This window comes from Anabrus simplex, chromosome 1 (genome assembly GCF_040414725.1).
Source record: "Anabrus simplex isolate iqAnaSimp1 chromosome 1, ASM4041472v1, whole genome shotgun sequence".
NCBI classification, from domain to species: domain Eukaryota; kingdom Metazoa; phylum Arthropoda; class Insecta; order Orthoptera; family Tettigoniidae; genus Anabrus; species Anabrus simplex.
This window is the reverse complement of record NC_090265.1, coordinates 887,877,370-887,894,062: the sequence shown is the minus strand read 5'-3', so window position 1 is coordinate 887,894,062 and position 16,693 is coordinate 887,877,370. Positions and strand designations below refer to the sequence as shown.

At 39.7% G+C, this 16,693-nt stretch overlaps 1 protein-coding gene across 4 annotated transcripts in view; it reads left to right on the top strand.

Moving 5' to 3' along the window:
• Cth (Cystathionine gamma-lyase) overlaps positions 1-16,693 on the top strand; it is a 664,174-nt gene that overhangs the window by 490,677 nt on the left and 156,804 nt on the right. The gene's annotated exons all lie outside the window — the stretch shown is intronic.

The window sequence follows — 16,693 nt, the reverse complement described above, 5'->3', positions numbered from 1 at the left end:
TTACCACGCGTCTATGCTAAGAAACAGTCAAATGGCGCCACACAAGGAACACTAACAATTTCTTTCTCAACACAAACGGATCCACAGCACAAATCATCAGTCATCAATGTACCCGAAACAGTCAAATGGCACCACACAAGGAACACTAACAATTTCTTCCTTAACACAAATGGATCCACAGACAAATCATCAGTCATCAGTGTGCCCAGGTGGCAAATTTCCTATTAATTGTTTACCTAGCTTTTTCAAAGAACTTGGAAATTGATCATACATAACCCATGATAATTTGTTTCAATCCCCTGTCATACATGTATGAACTGGATAACTTTATTTGATAATGACTTAAGTAATTCATATGTAAATAACTCTAATTAACTGAACATTTTTCATATGTTACAGTTCGATGTTTTTCTTTTGTTAGAACTCTACAGATTTTGTTGACATTGCATTGCACTTTTCAGCTCCATGGCTAAGTGGTTAGCGTGCTGGCCGTTGGTCACGGGGGTCCCGGGTTCGATTCCTTGCAGGGTCGGGAATTTTAACCATAATTGGTTAATTTCGCTGGGAAGGGGGCTGGGTGTATGTGTCGTCTTCATCATCATTTCATCGTCATCACGACGTGCAGGTCGCCGATGGGAGTCAAATCGAAAGACCTGCACCTGTTGAGTCGAACATGTCCTTGGACACCCCCGGCACTAAAAGCCATACGTCATTTCATTTCACTTTCATTGTGGCACTTGTTTAAAAATAATTGTTGCTATCACTGAAAAATTTCTCACCTTCTACATTTATAGTCTGTAACGTAATGGTGAGTGGATTTCGTCAGTTCGGTACTTAGGCCTACATTACTTTCTGTGTTCAGGAGACGCACTAAATTTTCCCTTTCCTGAACACAGCAGCTCTTATTCCTCAGTCTAAGTGCAGTCTCTTGCATGGGAGCCCATACTCGAGGGCAAGATGGGGACGCGGCCCTCCCCTAGCTCTCAGGGAAAGGAAAAAATCTAGTATAGTCAGCTGTTTTTCCTTCAAGAAAATGGTTTAAATCGGTATTACGTAGAAGTGGTAGGGGATACCGTGTGTGGTATTCTACCATGGAATACAAGTCGACATTCATCTTCCAAAATATTAAAAATACTACATACCCCCAGGTCTAGCCCCCCCGCCCCCTACAAACTATCCTGTGGGTGCCCATGGTCTCTTGGCATGTGAGTAGGTAATTTGGAAATGGATATCTCTGCAATTGCATCTTGTGCCTGCAGCGTAGTTCCACTTCACAAGATTGCTGCAGCACTTTGACATCCCTCGTCCTCATTCAGTTTTAGGTCCTCCAAGTGGCATACGGTAATTGATGTCCACTACTCAGTTCTTCTTTAGGAAGTCTGTCTTCATGAATTGGTGTTATTTCCTCTCTGAGTGACACATACTGGATCTCGGGTTTTGTCTGCTAACATACTAACCTCTGAATTAAGCTCCTCTTGGACTTGAGCTGGGATGTGGATATTAGTCTTTTATTTTTTTGGTTGTGTGCAAGTATCTGGGGAGCTACACAGAAAGTTGATAGTACGAGCAGGTGATTCATTTGCCAAGAAATATATTGCTTCATGTCTGGCTGATGTGATCTAATGCAGTAGCGTTTAAGCAATAAGTTCTGTGTCTTTGCTGCAATAGTTTAGATTAAATTCTGTGGAATTGTTAGTGTGTTCAATATGTTAGCTTTGAAAAAGCGTAGTTTCTGCATGAATACAAAAGTTATTATGTGTTTAATTAGTGATGTATACAGTAGAGCAGCGTGTGTTCATTGTGTTGTGTTATGCAAAGCATTCTTCTGTTAGAGTGTCGCTTTTGATTCATTAGCAAATTGTCTGGCATCCTCCCTTCCCATAGGAATACGATATGTAATTTAGTGAATAACTTCCAAACCACCGGGTCCATTCTTAACAAGAAAACACGCAAGAGATGAACTGTTTTAACAGAGGAAAAGCTTGATGAAATAGGAGCTGTCTTGGAAAGAACTCCAACAAAATCCCTGTAGCATCTCTCCGTACATACTAATGTGTCAGCTTCTGTCCACAAAGCAACAAAACTGTTAAAAGCCAAACCGTATACAAACCCACTACTGCCCAATATTTAAGAGGACCTGACAACTTCACTAGGGTTTGGTATAGTAACTGGTTGCCGCAGTCCATTCACGAATGGTATGTTGACCCAGAACTTTTATTTTCTAGTGGTGAAGTATAGCTGCACTTAAGTGGCTACATAAATAGTCAAAACAATTGCTACTGGAGCGCAGAAAATCTCCACCAACTGCATGTCCGTCCACTTCATGATGTAAAAGTGCAGAATTATAGGGCCTATATTTTTCCATGAAACAATAAATGGTGACTGATATAACTTATAGGCCTCATTCTCAGGACATACTTTCAAGAGTCGACGGAAAAGAAAGGAGCAATGGCTACTTCATGCAAGATAATGTGACGGCACACACTGCTGATCGGTCTATGGAGATAATACGGGAAGTTTTTAAAGATCGTGTGGCTAATTATCTTGCTAGATCTCCAGATTTAAATTTCTGTGATTATTACTTGGGAACAACCCTCACACAAGAAAAGAACTACAAGAGAATACTGCAGAAGTTATTTTGAACATCACACGCGCTGAGAATCGTCGAGTGTCTGCAAACATGTTTATGAGGTGTCAGCTGTGTTCGACAGCCGAGGGACTACATTTTGAGCCTCCAGCGTAATGCCAGGTAGGTTTTAGATTAATAGTTTTACTAGAAATAGTAAAATAATAAAGCAGCTGAAATGAGGTTCTTGAGGAGCATACAGGGAAAGACAAGATGAGATAGAATACGAAATGAGGAAATAAGGAGAAGCACGGGAGTGTGTAAACTACAAGAAGAGATTTATATAGCGAAACTAAAATGGTTTGGACAAATGATGAGAATGCCAGGAGAGAGAATACCGAACAGAACATTCATGGATACAGAGACTGCAAAGAAGCCTAGGGGACAGCCTAGATTGAGATAGAGGAGCTCTGTTGTGGACTGTATTGCAAATAGCTGAGTCGATAGCAATAAAGTACTAGAAGAGGAATGGTGGAAAGATCAATAAGGTGGAGGGCTTTGCTACAGTGCCCTACCCAGAGAGAATCTGGAAAAGGGAATGAAGAAGGAGAGTTTTATTAGAAATAGCTTTCTATAAATGTGAATTGCCGCGATGTACTCTAGTGGGGAAGAAAGGCATGCGTTATACTAGCTAGCGAACAAGTGTCATTGCACCAGCCGTACTATGCTCTGAGTGGGCTAAAAAAAAAAGAAGGGCCCTGTATTTGGTTGAACATAAGGTGCCTGAGGGTTCTTCTCAAGTTTCTTCCTTTCTACATCCCATGCTAAATATGACAGATGGCTGGAGGCACGATAGCGGCAGGAGGGTAGATCTTCTGCACTGGAGTCAGCCTCAGGCAGCCAGTGACTATGTGGGTGGACTCGTTCAAGGCTATTTCAGCTTGCTTAGTGTGAGCGGATGCTTCCAAAACTGGTGCCGCATACTCCATTGCAGCGAAGCAAGGATCCCAAGGCTGATGAACACAGGACGTGACGGTTTGTTCCCCCATGTTGAACCCATCAACTTCCACAGGATACAGTTCTTTAAAGTGATCTTGCCATTCTTGGCACTCTTTCCTGAAAGTCAGGATGCAGTCCAGTTTGTTGTCCAGGTACCAGGGCATCACAGTGGGCAAGGGTGAATACTCCTCAGATGGATGTTCAACTTTCGTTGTGTTTTCCTGATATGAAGATGGCATGCACAAACTTGTCTTCCCTGGTTTGTGCCTTTACAGCCAAACCAGAAATACGGCATCTATCACTCTGTAAGGAAATGACTGCAGTTCAGGAAGACTTCCTTCCTAAAGAAGAACCAATCATAATACTTTGCTCTCCCGGGCTGAGTGGCTCAGACAGTTAAGGCACTGGCCTTCTGACCCCAACTTGGCAGGTTCAATCCTGGCTCAGTCCGGTGGTATTTGAAGGTGCTCAAATACGTCAGCCTCGTGTCGGTAGATTCACTGGCACGTAAAAGAACTCCTGCGGGACTAAATTCCGGCACCTCGGCGTCTCCGAAAACCATAAAAGAGTAGATTTTGGTTCGTATAACAAATAACATTATTATTAATACTTTGCTTGTCTCTCGAGAGTACTGGCTGGCTTTTTCTTGACTTCTTCTAAAGTCCTTCCTTGTGCAGGAACTGTGGTGTTTTCCGCGTAGATGAAGCAGCTTGCCTGTAGATGGGCTGGCTGATCCTTTGTATAGATGTATAATATCGGGGACAACACGCTGCCCTGAGGTAGTTCCATTTTTCTGATTTCTTCACGGCTTTCCTTCCCTTGCAGTGTAACATAGAACCTTCTGTTCTGCAGCATACCATAATGATGTGATGATGTACAGCTTGACTGTGAGCTTCTTGTGGCTCACTGTATCATATGTCACACTGAGATCTATGAAGGCTGCACCAGTGATCAGTTCTTTTTTCAAATTTGTCTTCGATATGCGGTGTCAGGTTCAGAACTTGACTGCAGCATGATTTTCTAGGCCTGAATCCGGCTTGCTCTGGGATCAGTTGGTCATCAGCACGGAACGGATTTAGATGTAAATACATATCTCTTTAGGAAGCTAAAATTAATTATATTTTGCATTATCTTTACGAATCATGACGTGTGGAGTTGAATAATGGAGTATTCATTTTCCATATTTTTCCATATTTTGGAGTTTAGCACATGTTCCGTATTCTTTGTCATTAAAATCAATATAGTCCATATTTTGCCTAAAAAGTATTAAATTATATTAAATTAGCAGTTCTCTCAATAATGGAGAAATAAATTAAAAATCTATATTCGAAAAATTAATATTTTAACTGGTGTGCATGTCATTAACACGGCTGTCCACGTCTGGGCTGATAAAATAAGCTGATAAGTGGTGCGAAGAAAGAGAGAGGTTGAGCCCGGAAGTGGTGGAGATCAGCTGGTCAGTACTGCACTATCTGAATCACACTTACAGCACTGATAAGCTGCAGACTGTGTCTGTGCCATAATTTCGTAACTAGGGTAATCTCATTCATTGGCGATGTGCTAGTGGTTTCCGGATTAGTTCGTAATTCGGGCATTCCCTTTGAATGCTTCATAACTCCATCTAGTTCACTATGAGTCATTCACAGTTTGAATTAGCAGTGAGACGGATCATAATATTCTTGTACATTCAATGTGTGCAGTTGTATATTGATATTCATTGAAGACATTAACATTGTTACAATATGCCTAAAGTAGCTCAGTCAACCAATTTAAAATTGAAAAGTTACGTATCAGAATTTAAAGAAGATGGTTTATCAACTGACAGTAAGATATTATTTTGTAATTTGTGTCATTGTACAGTGACATCTACTCAAAGGTTCCTTGTGCAACAGCACATTTCAACCAGTAAACACCAGGCTAACAAACAACGAGATTCCTAGCAGAGACAGTTGTTTCTGACACAACCAGCAACTTCCAGTGTAACGTCCGAGTTCAACACTGATTACAAGATATTAGAATCATTCCGTATTGACGGTTTTCACTTTACAAAGGTGAAAAATGAGAGTATCCTCCTAATTCAATACAATAAATGTTCTGTCATTAGACGGAGTAGACAAATTCAAACATGTTTCGGCTCGTTTGAGCCATCTTCAGTGAAAAATGAGGGGAGTTTGAAATAATTTACATAATATAAGTTGAAAAAATGCTAAAAAACATAATGAAGGAGCAAATGAAAAACAAACAAAAGAGAGCCTAGACGGAAACAAAATAACACAAATATACAATATTTACATCAATATGCGGAGCAAAAAACAACTCACTGCGACAAAATTCAGTGAAAAGGTGTTAATTTAAAATAATAATTGAAACTAAAAACTGTGTTAACCTAAGGAAACAAAGGAACGAAAAAACAAATGATGCAGATGGAAATGAACAATAGTAGCACATGGTGAGGTTGTGGACCTCATAGTTTACAAAATATTGTTTAGTAACAATAAAAAGCAGGTTGAAATCGCTGTCGAAAATCATCCTTGTAGAAACCCATCACATTAAATTGGTCAGGAGGGGAGCGGGAGCAAACATTTTTGAGAAACCAAGCCTGATATAACGTGCAGGCGAAAAGCCTGTGACGAGGAAAAAACACCAATGAAATTTAAAGCTTTAGAAACAGCAGCATTCTCAATATCTTCTCAATCTAGCGGTCCCTTTCTTGATTATTGTTTCATAATGTTGGCTGGTGTCTTGCCTTATTATAAAGGGTCGGAAGGGCCGCGATATAAAATTGAGAAGTTGTGTTAGGTAGAAGACAGATGCATAGTAAACTGTAAGTGATCTAGTGGAAACCATCAATGAAGTTCTAATCTGTAATGGAAAAAAGAGGTTGTGTGAGAAACATGGGGTGATAAGTACTGTGATGTTCTAGAAAAGTGCGATAACAAAATTATAGCAAAACTGTTCAATGAGGCTTTGGGTATCCTCTGGCCACAGGGCGTTAAGTATAATAAAGTGTTACTTTTTATTAGCGATGCCGCACCTTATATGATAAAAGCCGGAGAAGCATTATGTGTTGTATATCCTAAGATGACAAGGTGACTCATTTGACTTGTGTAGCACATGCCTTTTGTTGTGTGGCAGAAGTGGTAAGAGGCAGTTACCCCAGAGTAGATTTATTGATTTCCTCAGTGAAAAAAGTTTTTCTCAAAGCCCACAGAAGAGTTCATCTTTTGAAAGAAATGTACCCAGAGATTCCATTTCCGCCTAAGCCAATTCTAACTAGATAGGATACGTGGCTGCAAGTGGTTGAATATTATGTTGAATATATAGACTGTATTAAGAATGTTCTGCATGCCATGGACTCTGAAGATGCAGCCTCAATCGAAGCTGCAAAAACAGTTGTCTGCGATACAAGTGTGAGAAATGACTTATGTTACATTCAGCATAATTTTTCATGCATCACAAAAACACTGAAAAGGCTCCAAAACTCGCATCTCTAAACTTTCTGAAAGTTGTGAAATTGTGAATAAAACTGTGGAACAACTAAATCGTGGTACAGGTAAACTTCCAGATGTAGCAAACATGAAGATGGCCATTGTACTTTCAAAGAACCCTGGATATGAAGAAGTGACAAAGTTTGCTGCAATGCTGTGTGGAGATTTAAGTGTAAAATTAACATTGGATTTAACCCCAGCAGATATTGTGAAGTTGAATTATGCCCCCATTACCTCTTCCAATGTTGAACGCAGTTTCAGTCAATATAAATCTGTCCTTAGAGATAATAGGAGAAGATTCACTTTCCAGCACTTAAAAGAACATTTTGTAATCCATTGTTTTGGTAACAGAGAATAAAAGATTGTGTGTTCTTCAAATATATTAAAATGAGAAGTGCAACAATATGTTGCATGTAGATCTACTTTGTTTAGCTTCTTTGCACGTTGATATTAAAGAGAAAGTAATGTTATATATGTAATTTTAAGTCCATATATAATTCCATATTTCAATAATTATTAGTACATATAAATCCGTTCCCTGGTCATCAGTGTTTGATAAAATTCTTTCAAGGATCATCCTTTTGAACACCTGGGAGGGGTGCCATAGGAGAAAGACTGAATAGAAGTTCTTTGCATCTGTTGGTTCCTTGCCAGGTTTTAGTAAAATCACTACCTGTGCTTTCCTTTACAGCCTTGGAAAGCATAAGAGTCTCAACATATCTGTTCATCGTCTTTACCAGCCACTGGATTGTTCCTGGCACAAAGTTCTTGATTTGTACTGTCCTGATATAATCTGGGCCTGCAGCTTTGTTGACATGTTCCATTTCTGTTGTGATGAAGGGTCGACTGAAGGTATCATTCTTCTCTCCATGATGTGCCAGCTCTTCTCAGCCTTAGTACTAATCGTGGTTTTCCCATTGTGAAGCAGTTGATATGCCATCTGATTCGTAGTGACTTAAGTGAAGTCCTCTTGAGGGTTCTTAGGGTCATTGGTCATGTTCTTGATCAGCCTCCTCGCTCTTCTGCTGTTCTGAGCCATATCAAGATTCACGGGCAGATTCATCCATTTTTCCGTTCTTCTCTCCGCGATGCTCCCCAAGAGTTCTTCACCCACCTGGATAGCATTGTCTGCGATAGGATCCCTCTCATACTTTACCTGTTATTCCTTCAGCAGGTCCCTGAAGTCAGTGCTGATGTCTGAAATTGAGTGAGTGCTGCAGCCTCAGGTGATATGCTTCCAAGAGATCTCCTCTACAAACTTCAGAAAATCCTCATAGTGGCTTGGCTCTGCGTACAAATTTGCCATCTTCTGATCTAGCTCACTAGGTAAACTTACCATCTGGTCTTTTTGAAACTAAAATGCCATTTTAGAGGGACTTCAGACCTAACCATTCCCATGACTGCACATATTATGGGACTGTATTGAGTTCTTGGGATGGGTTCACCCACCACTTCGACTAAGTGTTTGACTATATGCTTACTTACAAAGATGTTAATGGGATTGTTACCTCAATGCCATCCTGTTATATTGAAAGACAGTGTCAGTTTTTATGGTCATAGATTAGTTTCAGACCTTCCCTTTCTTTCCAGAATTCAAGCTCCTCTCCATTCTTGTTGATGGTGTTACACTCCCAGTTGGAACTCTTACAGTTGAAATCTCTCAGAGTGATCTCGCCAGTTTGTGTATCAAACTTTTTCAGTTTGTAAAAACAGAGTCTCTCATTGGGTACCATGTAGATAGATGTATTAGAGCAGGATTCCCATTCTACTATTAGGATTTTGATACTTTTCCTGTACATAATTTGAGCTGATGACATCAATTTCTGGTCTTACAAACTCGCTGCTATCATGCTTCTCATTGGGTCATTCAACTACTAGTTGCATCCCCTCTGTTTTAGGTTTGATATTAACTCCTCGGTGTGTCTCCTGCATGAAGTGAATGAACATGTAATGCCACCTTTAAAAGATTTTATTAAACTTAAGATGACCAACTGGTGCATAAATAAATTCAATTCAATGGCAACAGTAATATCTATCTAAAAAGTGTCAAAGAGATTGTTGTGTGTGTCCTCCACCGCCTGCAAACTCCGCAACCCGCCTCGCATCGACTCTTCTCGATACCATGAGGTGTGGACTGCAGCGCGCTGACGTAATCGTGTGACGTCAGCCAGCGTGTATAAATTGGGTGATGTCTTCTCCGCTCCAGGCACTCCACAGTGTCCAGCGATCAGACTACACCGTATGTCAGACACGGAGGTACCCTCTTAAAAAAGTGTACTGAACAGGTGGACTAATTCTGATTGGGAGGTCTCACCTCAGGACATCTTCGCCTCAAGTTATCCTGCCTCCCGTATCACCGACATACGTCCTGCCTAGCATTCTGCTACTCATGAACTTTGGCACAAGTTCCCTTCAAGTTCTCAAGCTTCTGCCTAGCATTCTGCTACCACGAACTTTACTCCAAGTTCCCTTTATAATTTTCCAAACTACAGATAGTCATCAGCTATCACGAACATTCATTCCTTCGGACATCCTATCTTATCAAGATAGATATCATTGTACATATAAAAATCCAAGTGTATAAATGTAAATATTTCTCAGGCCATCGGTCAACTAGCTTATGTTGGTATTTAATGTGTACAGCACTTCAAGCAGCAAGTCAAATTTTGTTCATTTTTGTATATACTGTGTGGATATTTACAAACTAATAAACTTTTATGTTGTGCTTTGTATACCGTGATTCTTGTATACAACACAACAATATGGTGACAAGGAAAAGTTCGAAACACCATCAGTAACATTATGCCGAAGAAAATTCAGAACTTCAATATTCATGACAGTATGGCGAGAACAAATAACATATTCGCCACCGTGCCACATTATGACCCCTCAGCTCACCAGGACGATATTCCATCGCCAACACTTTCGCATTTGTGCAGTGACATTATTCCAAGTGTGTACGCCCAGTTGAACTGCGAACACCAGGCCAACATTTCACATCACGGGACACAGCACCTGCTTCTCTCGTGCATTCTTTCTCTGCACAGGCTCTCTCCCCTACGCTCGCTGAAGGTCAAGCTTACTGCTGGTTCTACTACACCCTGCTTCAAACGTTGTGCCCACTGTGTCATATGCAAGCATGGCTAATACGGAACAATTAGCAGCTATATTGCAGGCTTTGCAACAGCAGCAACATAAGTTTATGTAACAGCAGCAATCAGCACTGATTACAGCCCTGCAGGCTCTATCTTCATCCGCACAGAACACTGCCGTTCCTGCCTTTTCTGCCTTTGACCCAGAGAGAGAAGAATGGTCGGTATATTTTGCTTGCCTTCAACAGCATTTCATCTTTTTTTTTTTTTTTTTATTATTATTATTGATATATACAGTCGTATCAGCACACGCGTTTTTTAAAAAACATAACCGGTTTTCGGACACTAAGGTCCATCATCAGTGTTAATATTTAAATTTAATTTCACATAAGTGTGTCGTCAAAATGAGTTAAAAATGAGTTTAATTTGTAGCCCTGTTGACATCAACATGTTAAGGCTGGCTTTCCTTCGTTCTCAGGCTGTTGGTCGAGCCTGAGAACGAAGGAAAGCCAGCCTTAACATGTTGATGTCAACAGGGCTACAAATTAAACTCATTTTTAACTCATTTTGACGACACACTTATGTGAAATTAAATTTAAATATTAACACTGATGATGGACCTTAGTGTCCGAAAACCGGTTATGTTTTAAAAAACGCGTGTGCTGATACGACTGTATATATCAATAATAATAATAAAATAATTATATCAGCACTGTCAAAATGGCTTTGATATTTTATAATGATTATAATTCGCATTTCATCTGTCACGCCATTACGGACGAGAAGCGCCAACGAGCTCTCTTTCTCAGTTCTGTAGGAAATGCAACCTGCGAATTACTTCAGAAATTAAGCCCAGAAGAACAGATGTCGAAAGTTCCTTTCGCACATCTCGTAGCTTGCCTCAATGAGCATTATTCTAAGGATCCCCACATTGTAGCAGCTCGCTATAAATTTTTTCAGTGCCGAATGAAACCGTACCAGACTCACACAGAATGGATTTGTGGAATTACGTGGCCTCGCCAAGAGTTGCAAATTTGTCTGTTCTAAGGATGGTTGTAGCACGTCCTACACTGATTTGCTCATTCAGGACATGGTCATTCTTCATACGCCACAAGACAAAGTTTATTTCGACGCTGTCAAAAGTAGTAACCATTCTTTAGAAGAAGTACAGCATATTGCCACAGTCTATGAAATGACTACTAAGACTGCAGCTGAGATAGCTACCAAACATGAAGTCGCTCAGGTATCTCATACGGCCAGCAAGCATTCTGCTCCTTCGAACCGCCAGGTCAGCTCGCTCACTTCGAACCGCTCCCGACAGGTTCATTCTCGCTCTTCTACGAAGACACGCATTCATAAGCACGCTCCTCAGCTCCTGCCTTCCTGCAGAGGATGTTTTAAGCATCACGAACGCCGTGACTGCTGCTTCTTCAAGTCCACCTGTGACTGCTGCCATAAAATAGGCCATATCAAGACAGTCTATCAAAGTACGTCCCGCCCGGGCCGTACTCCTCCTGCGAAGAAAACTACTCAGAAGACACGACAGGACATGGAAGTTGATCAAATCAACCTCATTCTACCTACAAGCAATTCTAGTAAGATCATCATTCCGATCGCTTTCCCAGATCATTCAACTGATTTTCAATTAGATACTGGATCGCCTGTTTCCATCATCAATCTTTCTACATATCACAGCTTAGGATCGCCGTCTTTCTCTCCTGCTGATGTCCATCTTGTTACTTTTAACAAGAAGAAGATTGATATTAAAGGCAAAATCACTGTTCCCGCAAGTTATAAAGACATTCACAAAGTAGTTACCTTACTGGTTGTCAATAACTACACTGCATCCAACATTCTAGGCATGGATCTCTTCAATTTATTCGGATTTCAAGTACATGATAACGTCAATGTTGTTTCCGCCTTGCCACCTACCTCTGACGTCACTAATCTACCAGAGCAATTTCCCAAAGTTTTTGACTCCACCCTAGGCACAGCCAAAGGCTACGCAGCTCATATCCAGCTTAAATGAGGAGCCAAGCCTCGCTTTTTTAAGGCACGTCCAGTTCCACTTGCACTTCAGGATCAAGTTACACAAGAACCTGAATGTCTTCAGTTAGACATTGAACTTGAAGACAGTCTCCAGTTTTCCCATTGACGCTACTTGCTTCGCCAAAGCGTATGATAAGGATAGTACACTAGCTACAATTCGTACTTATATCCGCAATGGTTGGCCTCTTCAACATAAGCTTCCTACCAGCCTTGCACCTTATCATCGCCTTTAGCATCGTCTCACAGTTCATGCTGGAGTAATCCTATCTTCATAAAAGGGAAGAAAAATTCCACCTAATCAATACATTTATTTTCTTGTAAAGTATTACAATCTAGGACCGGTTTCGACCCTTCATAGGTCATCCTCAGCTATATCAGAATCACATTTGCATTTCTATCTTATACCTCTGAAAGACCTTCATGATATATTGTTTCATAATTTTCAGTGAAAACTTATCTTAAAAACTTACAAATTTCTAAGCGTTGTGTTAAAATTAAAAATTAAAATTACAAAACTTTGTCTATTATATACATGCCCTTGGGCTGACAGAATGCATCCTTGGGTTGATTAAGCATCTATCTTAGGTATTGTTGCTTATTCTGTTGAATCGAATCCCTTTTATACTTATGTACAATCGTGAATAGACTATCAGTAAAATTTGATAAATAAAGCTTGCGTGTTAATTATAATAAAATATCATGTTACATCTTTATACCTTATTGCTAGAGTGATATTATTTTAGGCAAAATATAAATGCGTGTTGACCTCTATAAAATATTTTTACATAAACACACTAATGTATTTTAAAGTCTAATCATTGTACATTAAAGTCTAAAATACTTATTGCTTGGATCTTGCGTTGTTATGTGGTAAAATATTATAACAATTTGTCTTATATAACATCAGATATTGGTCATGTTTAAATATGCCATGTATGGTTGGCTTTTAAATCTAATGATTAAATGTCAGTTCCTTCTTGCATAAAATTACAAGTTTCATATTATGTTGATTATGTATTGTATAAAACATAAATGTCTATTAAATTGAATGCTTATCATTTACTACAGAAGTTTTAAAAACACTTGATTGTCTAGTAATATAGTCAGTGTGTTTAGTGACACTGAAACGTGTTGGCCTTGATTCTTGCGTTATATTTCCATAATTTGCCTTTTTTATATATGTCGAATGTTGATCTTTATAGGTTCCATTTGTAAATAACAGCACTTTCCTATAATTGTGAAATGGATCAATATAAGCTTGATACGTGTTAAATTATGGAATATATGTGTGATTCAGTTCTGGCCTAACTTCTGGAGTTTTCTCTCATCAAATGCCGTAAGACTGTGGTGGTTCCTTTCCCTTTTTTTTTATTTTTATTATTATTATTTTTTTTTAAGGCTGGTAAAGTTGCTGGATGTTTGAAATGCAAGTTTCTTGGCCGTTTGACGCTACTTGCTTCGCCAAAGCGTATGATAAGGATAGTACACTAGCTACAATTCGTACTTATATCCGCAATGGTTGGCCTCTTCAACATTTGCATTTCAAACATCCAGCAACTTTACCAGCCTTAAAAAAAAGGGAAAGGAACCACCACAGTCTTACGGCATTTGATGAGAGAAAACTCCAGAAGTTAGGCCAGAACTGAATCACACATATATTCCATAATTTAACACGTATCAAGCTTATATTGATCCATTTCACAATTATAGGAAAGTGCTGTTATTTACAAATGGAACCTATAAAGATCAACATTCGACATATATAAAAAAGGCAAATTATGGAAATATAACACAAGAATCAAGGCCAACACGTTTCAGTGTCACTGAACACACTGACTATATTACTAGACAATCAAGTGTTTTTAAAACTTCTGTAGTAAATGATAAGCATTCAATTTAATAGACATTTATGTTTTATACAATACATAATCAACATAATATGAAACTTGTAATTTTATGCAAGAAGGAACTGACATTTAATCATTAGATTTAAAAGCCAACCATACATGGCATATTTAAACATGACCAATATCTGATGTTATATAAGACAAATTGTTATAATATTTTACCACATAACAACGCAAGATCCAAGCAATAAGTATTTTAGACTTTAATGTACAATGATTAGACTTTAAAATACATTAGTGTGTTTATGTAAAAATATTTTATAGAGGTCAACACGCATTTATATTTTGCCTAAAATAATATCACTCCAGCAATAAGGTATAAAGATGTAACATGATATTTTATTATAATTAACACGCAAGCTTTATTTATCAAATTTTACTGATAGTCTATTCACGATTGTACATAAGTATAAAAGGGATTCGATTCAACAGAATAAGCAACAATACCTAAGATAGATGCTTAATCAACCCAAGGATGCATTCTGTCAGCCCAAGGGCATGTATATAATAGACAAAGTTTTGTAATTTTAATTTTTAATTTTAACACAACGCTTAGAAATTTGTAAGTTTTTAAGATAAGTTTTCACTGAAAATTATGAAACAATATATCATGAAGGTCTTTCAGAGGTATAAGATAGAAATGCAAATGTGATTCTGATATAGCTGAGGATGACCTATGAAGGGTCGAAACCGGTCCTAGATTGTAATACTTTACAAGAAAATAAATGTATTGATTAGGTGGAATTTTTCTTCCCTTTTATGAAGATTGGTAAATGTCAATACGGAAAATGAAATTCATAAATCAAGGAGTAATCCTATTAGAAACAGGCACCCTATTCCGAGTGGTTATCCCACTTAGTCTGCTCAAGCAAGTTCTCAACTTGTTACATAAAGGTCATTGGGGAATATCACGCACCAAGCAACTCACCCGTCAACACTGTTATTGTCCCGGTATTGACGCCGACATCGAGAAACTCATCCGCCACTGTGAACCTTGTCAAGTACATCAGAACGCACTGTCATCTGACCTCGCTCCATGGCCTCCTGCTAATTCTCCTTGGGAAAGAGTACACATAGACTTTGCCGGACCTTTTCTTAACTCTGTGTGGCTCATCATGATAGATTCTCTATCTAATTTTCCTTATGTCATAGAAATGCATTCTATAACTACGGAAGCTACCATTCGCACACTTCAGAAGATTTTTCACTACTGAAGGTTTAACTTGAGTACTAATTTCAGACAATGGACCTCAATTTACTGCCACTAAATTCCAGGATTTTGCACCCATACTGGCATTAGGCATATTTTGGCACCTCCTTTTCATCCACAATCCAATGGTGAAGCTGAACGTTTTGTCCAGACTTTCAAGAAGAACGTGAAGAAAGCCGTATCTTCAGGTTTAACCAAGGATCAGGCATTATTACAACTCTTAGGAAGATATAGGACTATGCCTGGAACCGACAAGCTCACTCCAGCTCACAAGCTCCATGGACGCCCTCATAGAACTTTGCTTTCTTTGTTGCTGCCTCTTCCTGCCCAGCCGCATAGCTCGCAACCGAAGTTCAACGTCGCTGACAAAGTGTATGTCCGGACTTTCAAGTCCAATCCTCCCTGGATACCTGTTATCATCTGCCGTACCTTGGGACATCGTCTCTACGACATCCAGACCGCTGAGAAACGCATCTGCCGCCACTAGGACCAGATCCGCTTCCGCTATCGTCCATCTCCCTCTGTTGATTCCCTTATCACACCTCAGAAATCCATTGCAGAAAGAGCTCTGGACCATTTCATCACGATGGGCTCTTTTCAGGACAATTCTACGCTCCTCCGCCCAGACCAGGCTCCAGACAACACAACAAACACAGCCGACTCTCCAGCCCAGCATCGCTGCCGCCTCCAGCGCAGTCGCCGCTTCACGCTGCACCGACGCAATTAGGAGGGGAGGGTGTTGTGTGTGTCCTCCGCTGCCTGCGAGCTCCACAGCCCGCCTCGCATCGACTCTTCTAGATACCACGAGGTGTGGACTGCAGCGCGCTGACGTAATCGTGTGACGTCAGCCAGCATGTATAAATTGGGCAACGTCTTCTCTGCTCCAGGCACTCCACAGTGTCCAGCGATCAGACTACACCGTATGTCAGACATGGAGGTACCCTCTTAAAAAAGTGTTCTGAACAGGTGGACTAATTCTGATTGGGAGGTCTCACCTCAGGACATCTTCGCCTCAAGTTACCCTGCCTCCCGTATCACCGACATACATCCTACCTAGCATTCTGCTACTCATGAACTTTGGCACAAGTTTCTTTGAAGTTCTCAAGCTTCTGCCTAGCATTCTGCTACCACGAATTTTATTCCAAGTTCCCTTTATAATTCTCCAAACTACAGATAGTCATCAGCTATCACGAACATTCATTCCTTCAGACATCCTATCTTATCAAGATAGATATCATTGTACATATAAAAATCCAAGTGTATAAATGTAAATATTTCTGAGACCATCAGTCAACTAGCTTATGTTGGTATTTATCGTGTACAGCACTTCAAGCAGCAAGTCAAATTTAGTTCATTTTTGTATATACTGTGTGGATATTTAC